The sequence below is a fragment of the Anser brachyrhynchus genome (assembly GCF_964034855.1).
Source record: "Anser brachyrhynchus genome assembly, chromosome: 4".
Lineage (NCBI taxonomy): Eukaryota > Metazoa > Chordata > Aves > Anseriformes > Anatidae > Anser > Anser brachyrhynchus.
In genome coordinates this window covers 4,092,383-4,101,461 of record NC_137698.1, presented here as the reverse complement: position 1 = coordinate 4,101,461, position 9,079 = coordinate 4,092,383, and positions in this window count along the sequence as shown.

Below are 9,079 nucleotides of genomic sequence, written 5' to 3'. Positions count from 1 at the left end.
GTTGTGGACTGCTGGCGTGGATACCTTCTCTCACAGAATTCATTGCGCTGTTTTAGATGTTCGAGGCAGCTGCAGAAGCTCCAGGCTAGCACTGTCACTTTCTTTTGCTGAAAAGTAAAGTTTTCAATAGAATAAATGTTTTCAATTTTCTCTTTAAATCACTGGAAAAAAAAAAAAACTTTGAATTTCAGAAAATCAGAATTTGTGTCAGAATGGAGGCATGATTAATGTCTCATTTTTATAGACTATTTTTTACACACCTCAAAGGCTCCCTTGCTAAACAGTGGCAAATCCAAGCTGAAATATTAGACTGAAACAGTGAATGGCAAGGAGAGAAGCCTCTCTAGAATGCTGGGTACTTTTCTTATCAATATTCAGTATGAGATTTTTTTCAATCGGTAATGCAGAAAGCAAATATGAACAAAAAGATATTGTCTTTCCCGAGACCTCAAAAAAAATATATATTTTTTTTAATGAAATAACATCCCAATCTTGTGTTTAGAAAAGAATGTGAAATTGTTCCAACTATTGCAGGAAGTTTAGTAGCACTTGTCAGGTATGTATGTTCAATATATTTGGTCTAATTTAAAGTCTGGTATTTTTGAAATACACTTGATTGACTTAAGAGTGTTATGGAAGGAGCTGACTGAACAAACAACTGTAACCTCTCATAACAGTGGAATACCAGTTTACCCACAATGTGGTAATTACCACATTTTGTAGAAGACACTCTGACAAGAAAGTATTTTATTATGGAAGTGATGAGTAATAAAAGATTTGGCACATCTTTTTAAGGAGGTGTGAAAGGAATTTGCTAGTGGCATAGGGTTTTTGTTTTTCTTTTAATGGAAAGGTGACTGGGAGGACTTAGTAAAATATTTCATGTCCAGAGAAGACTAAAATGGAATGTTTTCTTCTCTCTTAATACAGGAGAGAAGGACTTTATGCATGTGTGGATCGAGGGCAGGAATAGAGTATTCTAGTGTTACCTAACGCAGAGCTGAAGTAGTTTCTTCTGAGGCCTCTGGTACTGGCTGTTGGTACCTGGGACGTGCTACTGGACTAGATGGAAAGTAAGATCAATCCAAAATGACGGTTACTAGTAGATTCAGTGCAACTAGGCTGTAAATTCAATGGCTTGCTTATTCAGTAAACTAAACAAGTGCTTCATTGGTATATTTATAGTTTTTCCATTCCACTTAGACATGCAGTTGTAGAAATCCTGTAGAGTCCTCAAACAGCTGTTTCTCTAATCCTTCCATAGGTAAATTCATAAACAAATCTCAAAATCATGTTCTTGCTTAACTCTCTCACGTTTATTCTCCGTTCGTTTTGGTAAACAGGATCAAAACAATATGTGCAGTCTGCTTTGTAATATTTTCCAGTCTCTGAAACAATTATACCTTTGTTGAAGAAAAGGGAAATTAAGTCCAATACTCCTAAGTACATTTTTCTGTAAGAACCTGATTTAATTATTGACGCTCAAGTCTAATGCCTTGGGCTGATCGGATCAACTTCTGAGTCATGTGTCCTGAATTTTATGCTGCTAAAGTTTGGCCAAACATTTGAGCCTCCAAAAATAACCCATATCAATTATATTTTTTCTTTCATAGCCCAGTCTGTTGTGTTTAAGATTATCTGGAAATTTAAATCATGGAGGGAGAAAGAGGTCAATATGAGAGTATGGTAAATGACCAGCTAAAGGCATGGCAAATTAAATTCAGAATAATATCACTCTTTCCTGAAATTCTTTCAAATTTTATCCTTATTTGACCTTTTATAGAGTATTCCATGTTAGACTAATCCTGCAGCGTACTGCTAGCTTCAGATTACACATGAATGACATTGTGGGTGTTTTTGCAGAGCACGCTCTTAGGTCTTGAGAAACCTGTTCTGTTTTCTCACTGATTGATTTAGAAAAGGAAAATACTTTGGCATTTCCTGTTCTTTCACATTAAAGTGATGTGGTGGAGCGATTTCCTTCCTTCTGAAGCAGGAGGGTGAACGCCGGAATCGTAACACTTCTGCTTGTTCTGGAACTCAAACTTCATAGCTGAGAATCACTTGCACCTTGCAGTTGCAGCGCTTGCTGCCCTGTCTGCATTGCATCAATATGCACAAAACGCTCAATTCCTAGAGGTCTCTGCCAATCATTCTGAGTTCAGCCTAAAATATGAGCATTTTTTTTTTTTTAGTAGAAGATCATCCCGAATTATTTCTCAACGTTAGGAAATAATTTCCCTAGAGGGGTGCACATTTTTGTGCACAAAAGTGTTGCTTTTTTATTCCTTAGCTTGCTTGAACATTCTTTACTCTTTGACGGAGGAGCAGACATTCCCTTTGGATAGGGTAATCAGCAGCAGAAACAATGCAAGCCACGTTTTTCACAAGCCAGAAAAATAACGTTCTTTGTTTTGGTCAGGCACAATGACTGAATAGACATTGTCCAAAATCTACACGAACTATTTCTTTATAAGAGGGAATTCATGAGGAGAGGTTTGGAAGGAGAGCTAATAAAATTCTTTGTCTCTTGATAGAAAAAAGTGACATTTTCTTGTATATCCAACAATGACTTATTTCTACAGATTGCCTCAATATGAAATGTTTCAAAGAAAAGCTTGGCTTGTCACAAAATGGATAAAGTATCACATTAGTTTCAGTATCACATTAGTTAAGATTTGCATAGAAGTGAAGTGTATGGATCAAATGATATGAGAGAAGAAAAGTTGATTTTTAAAGCTTTCTGGCCTTCATAAGGAAATGAAAAGAATGGTCATGAAAATTTTTTCAAGGGTTGATCAGCCTTGTGGTGCCAAAAAAGCAAGCAAACCAACAAAAACAGAGTAATGGTTAAATGATTGCTTTTTTTTTTTTTTTTTATAAATGACTGGAAAGGCCCAGAATCAGTACATAAACCTTTGGAAAGGAGCTCAGCACAAGCAGAACACACAAACAACTTTTTTGGTGGCTGGGATATGAAACAAGAATTTATGATATAGTTACTTACATGCAAGTCTGCCCTGGAAGAGAGCATTAAATGGCAACCTGATCAAACAGATCCTAAAAAAAAGGATTCAGCTGTGCTGAAGGAGAATGCATGAGTAGCAAAGAAAAAATTCCGATAGGAAACACAGAAGTAAAATCAAGTAGAAAATAAAAACACCCTGCTGAAGAGCACTCAGTTCTCTGTGTGGAAATACTTAATACGTCAATCTTTTGGCTTATAAAATTGCAGGCAACAACTGCAAGGACGAATACTGAGAATGAGCCAGTTCCAATAAAAGGATCCTCCATGGAGCTGAGAAAAATTTAGTGTAGGGGACAGAAGACAGTTGTCTTATACAAGATCTGTGCAGTACATTTAATATTAAATCAGTAGGTGAGGTGACTGCTTTGTAACAAGACTTGTGGGAGGGAGAACCCTAGACTTGGGCTGAAGGAAAGAAGAAGGAAGTTGGCTACTTGAATCTGATGAAGCTACATAGCCAAAGAGCTGTGTGATTGACATCTGTGCCATCAAAGGAGCCTAGCAGAACTATGACAAATGAGATGGACCACACGTTAAGTTAGAACAGCTAGGACAGTATTCAATAGCAACTGCCAGCTAGACAGATAGCTGGAGTGAAAGTGGACAGCGCTGCCTGAATGATTTTCAGTCTTACTGAGACTGAAATTGTTTCAGCATTCTTACTGAAACAGAGTAGAGAAATAAACTATCAAGGTGATGTACTTCTATAAGACCTCTTATAGTCAAAGCATATCCTTTTGTATATTCTGATCCTTCGCAGTGATAGGAAGTTCTGGTCAGGGTGAATTCACAAAACTTTAACTTTAGGAACCCTGTTACAGTTTGGATAACTTGTGATTCATCAAAAGGGCAGGGGGACAGGCCTGGAGGAAGTTGAAGTCAAATACCACCACCTAAAAATATATCTGAAATGATGAGGTTTCTTCCTCTGATGAATATTTGGAGTAAATTCCACAAAAGGCCATGCTCTTTTTTAACTGTGTGATGCCGACCTTGTGTGGGCTGGGGATAAAACATAGGAAGGGGTTCTGAAAAGATGCTCTAAATAACTTATTGACCACATCCTGGGAACTGGCATTTGATGATATTTGTAAGCCCACAGCCATTTCAGCTGATGCCAGTAGTTTGTGGAGCAGTATTCCAGTTACAGTGAGATGAATCCCTTTGCACATTGTTTCAGGCAGCTTTCAGACACCAAAAATAAATACACACAAATAAGGAGAGTGCCTGCCGAGAAGTTGGGCCATGGGAGATTCAGAGGATGCTTCCACGTCTCGAAAATTTCAACATTGGGACAAGTAGATCACAAGCCGCTTGCTGCATTGATGGAATAGTAATAGTTAGACAAAATACTCCGTACTAATGCGTTTCAAACCTATCTCAAAAAATGACAATACCAGGAAAGTCTCCGAGTATCACTGACCATCCATTAAGGAGGCTGTAGATGACCAAGATTTTTCACGTGATAAGGGAGCCTGTGCAAATGCAACTGAATGTTCTCTTTTTACATTGCTGCAAAGATCTGATGTGTGTAAATAACCGCTGATATTCACAGACAAATAAAATCTATTCACATTTTTATGAGCTGGTCTAGGTACTTATCAGGAACCTGTGTTCTGCCTGGCGTTTGTACAAAAGCATGGAGCTCTTTGTTTGTCTTCAGTTCCACCATCCTCAGAGGTCAGCAGCTTGTGAGAAACACTCGGGGCGCTGCCACAAAGCTGCTACTCACAGAGTTTGACATGTCCATTGCCTAAGTAATGAGGCTGCAGAAAGGTAAAGCGACTGCCATTTACAGTGTACCATACCGCTTCCTCCTCCGCAATTGGCTGACTGCATTTTCTAGTTTTGTGGAAATTCTGCTTCTCAGTAACAGTGCTGTTCAAGGGGATCTCAGAAAAGCAATTGCTTGGGGTTCAGCATTCAAATCTGAAGAGTATTGCTTCAAGCCCTTACCACTTTGCCTGAGCACTGACAGCCAAGGACTTTGCTGCATCAAAAAGACTTGTTTTCGTTTTCTAAGCTAGTAAAAGTTGGCCACCTTGCTTCGAGGAATAGACCAGCTTGTTAGTTAGGAGAAGTCACCACCAATTTGGAGGTAAGATTTCATCTTAAAATAATCTATATTAACGTGTAAAGCTGAGATGTGGTAGTCTTCTCCTCTTTGTGCATTTGTCTGAATTTGACCATACACTTAATCTGATGGGTCCTGGTGAAATCACTATGATGTGAAATATTAATGTTACCATTTATCCCTCTCGGGTGCGGCTGTAACAAGTGCTCTTAACAGCCATGCAGCAGTACAGGCTTTTAATCTTAAACATTTATGATGCTTTCCTCTTTTGAATCTTTCTCCACTTAAGAGATCTTCATCTTCTGACAAAAGCATTAGTAATAGCAAATACCTAATTCACACAATACTATGACATGAAGAGTTTTTAATAACTGATCATTTCTCAAGGTGTAATTGCTTTGTTGTGTAGCTGTACAGTGTCTGTTAGTGGTAGCAGAAGACAAGGAACTTTGATATTGATTGCTAGTTAACGTGTGTTGCTGGGACCTCCCTTGGGTACAAGCTTGAGAAAAGAAATGTCCATTTCATACGCTCGCACAATGGCAATGTGTTTGGGACAGGTGTAAAATTACATAGCCTGAAAATCATATCCAGAGACTTAATCAAAAGTTTCTTTTATTTTACCTTTAATCTTGCTAATATTTTGTGAAATATGTATTAATATTTATGTCATTTCTGAGTATCAGGGTTGCGGTACGTTATACAGGTCTAAAAAAATACTTCAGTGGCTGATGGAGACCATACAGTTAAGATATTCTCTTACCCAAGACCCTGATCTCTTTTGGTTTCTGTGGGAGGAAAAAGGAAATGTGCTTATTTAGAGCTGTGTGGATGTTTTAGATGAGAAACTGCCCCTTCTGTAAAGTACGTTTAATCCAATGGGATTTTAATGCAGTCTAGGGGAGTTTGATATTGACTTCAGTTAGCTCAGGATCAGTTTCTCCTCATTGTCTGGAAGCAAAATGCTCTCACCCTGCGTATTTAATCCTGGAACGTGAAGATGAGCCTGTGATCCAAGAACATTTGAGGAGAGTCCCCGCCCTTGGTCCGCATGTTTTGCAGCACTGAGCAGCTAGGAACACTGAGAATTTATGCAGGAATCAGTCTCTCTGACTTCTATGCCAACATCCGTAAGGTAGGTCCTTCTATAAGTCTGTCTAGAGATATGTAGATGGTATTACAATTTTACTGCTTGGCACAGGTATTTTAGGTATTTAAGCTTCTTCATGTGATGCATTCTGCCTTGCCCATCAGCCCAGTTATAAATAAGGCAGCCAAACGCAAGGGCACAAATGGAGAGGTTTCTTTAGCGTTGGTAAACACATGCAAACTCTCAGAATAGAATTCCCATGCCCCTCTCTCCTTACTAGAGTCTTGTTTCTGGCACCTACGGCTAATTTTCAATACACTGCCCAAGAGGTACGTCAAACCCTCTCATACAGGCATTACTGAGAAGGATTTGGGTGGGTACTTCATTTTATAATTTTGTCCTAATGCCCAGTTGACCTTAACTGCAGTAGGATTTTAATATCAGGAGAGTGGCCCTAAAGCACTCTAGTTTTTAATAAAGATGCTGTAACAAATCGGGGTAGATCTTAAAAATGGTGATTTTGCATTAACTACTCTATTCATTATAATCGTGTTTTCAGTATGGTAACTCGTGAAATGATTTCAGAGAGTGAAGTGTTTTTTGGGGTAGTGTATAAGGCAATGAGTCTCAGAAACACTCCTTTATTACTTTCTGCAAGCCATTGTATTGCTACTGACGTGGTGTGCTAGCTCTAGTAAAATCACAGAGGGCTTCTCTGGTTTTATCTCTTAGCACTAGCAGGAATTTTATTATAATAAACCAACTTTGCACTTTGAGAAATAGAAGTTTCTACAACAGTGTGATGGTTTTCAGTAGAAATGAAGTATAAGCAGTTACCTGTCTCCTGTGAGGAGGAGTATTTTTTCGTACTTTTCTATATAGAAATAGACTTTTATTTGTGCTAAGAGTAACAAATAAGTGGTATTTAAAAGTTTTCAGTACTTTGCAACACCACTTGGGAAGATGATTATTTCTTTATTTCTGATGCAAATAACATACCAACCCAAATTATTATTATTTTTTCTTCTTTTTGATGGCCTAATTTGTTCTGTTTGTGATCTTAGCAGTAATAAACAATTATTTTACAATTTCAAATACTACCTTACATACCAGGATCTCAGGGTACTTTATAACCACTATTAAATTACAAATATCCCTCCTTCAAGCAAAAGAGAAGTATAGATCCTTTTTACTACAAAAGGGGATTAGTGAAGGGCAGAGATCATACTCAGTATGCCAAGAGCGCTCGGGAAGCCAGTGGCAGGGACGTTGATGGGATGAAGGAATCTTGCAATACCCTGCACACATGGTTACAGCAGGCACACAGTTTGTCTGTACATGCACAGACATTTTAATTTGCTAAGTCTAACTGTGCCTGATTTTACCATTGCTTTTCGTGGCTTGTTAGCTGACAGCCTAGCGTAAGTCAAAGGCTACCCCAGCCAATACATGCCGGCAACTATGAAGGAGGTAGCTGTATCTTTCAGCAGTCTGTTTGCTCACTCCTCAGCTAGGCAGACATTGCTCGTTGCCGTGCTGCTGAGTAGACGTTTTGTAAGAATGTATGTGATTGTTAGTGAACACTTTGCTTGCAGTCCTGTTTGCTGGTTCTGCAATCACTGGTACGCCGGTCTGTTGCAAAATTATTTTCCCCGGTCCTTAATGCTTAACCCAGTGTTCAATGGTCTCAGTCCCTAAGACCAACCCTCTCCTAGGTTGTGCCGTTTTTCTTCAAAAACACCATGGGAATAATGCTCTCTCTGGCTCCTACAGGTAATTTCAGGGGATTTCTGAGAAGCAGCAGAGTTTTGCAGGACACAGGAGGCTAAGCAATCAATGCTAAAATATTTTTTCCCCCTTTTCTGAAATAACTCTTTGCTCAAGTCTGAGCTGGAGCCTCTATGTTCACACTCCCACCAGCAAGACAGGATCTGCCCCTGGGGAATGGAGAACCACTATCTGAAACTTTAATATAATGTGGGCTATTGCTTGCGCTTAGTGCCCCTGCCTTTTTTTTCCCCCACTGCTCTTCTCTCTGCGTCTCTGTCTAGGTGGAGAATTGACAGCTGTGGCCTCAAGCAGGGTGTGTTTGGTAGCTGCAGGATTTGGATGCCAAGTTCTGGGATATCATTCGCTCGGCGGCATTTGGGTCAGCGATAGGCTCTGGCGCTGTGCTCCCTGCAGCTGCGAGGCTCGCTCTGAGGTGGTGTCGGGTCAGGCTGCCTCCTCCACGGCACAGCCGCTTGCAGATCGCTTGCCTCTTTCTCTACCAACTTCTTCCTCATATGGTATAAGAAATCCACGTGAGGGGCTCTTATGGCCACTGTGAGTAGGGTCTGACATAAATATATATATTTTTTCTTTTTGCATTAAATCTTCAGTGTGCCTTTTAAATTTTTCCACACGGTAAATGCCATCGTATCAAGAGCTAACATTCAGCAGGGTCTGGGCAAATTCTTGGGGAGATTCTGCTGCTCAAATATGTATTAATTAGGACATATTTGCTTCTGGAGATCTCCCGAGATGTTCCATGAACAGCAGGGAAATGAACGTTCCCAGCAGTTAGCAGTGCGTTTGATTACACCTGCTCTTGGACACCCACCAATTCAAGGACTATCCCCTCTGGCACCACCTGAATGGCCAAGCACAGGAAAATGTTAAATTTATATAAAGGGAACATCATTTGCAGCGTGCTCAGGAAGTTACCTCCTTCAGGCCAGCTATGCTTGAGGCCAAGAGCTTCCAAGTCTGGCAGCCACGGGGAGCATCCTGCAGTCTGCTCACAGGAGCTCAGTGCCAGGCAACGAGTGCACCTCTGGTAATTCCAGTCTCTTGACTTCATCGCAGGTGCTTTTGCTGTGGAAGGCTGGGTATAGCACTGCCTGTT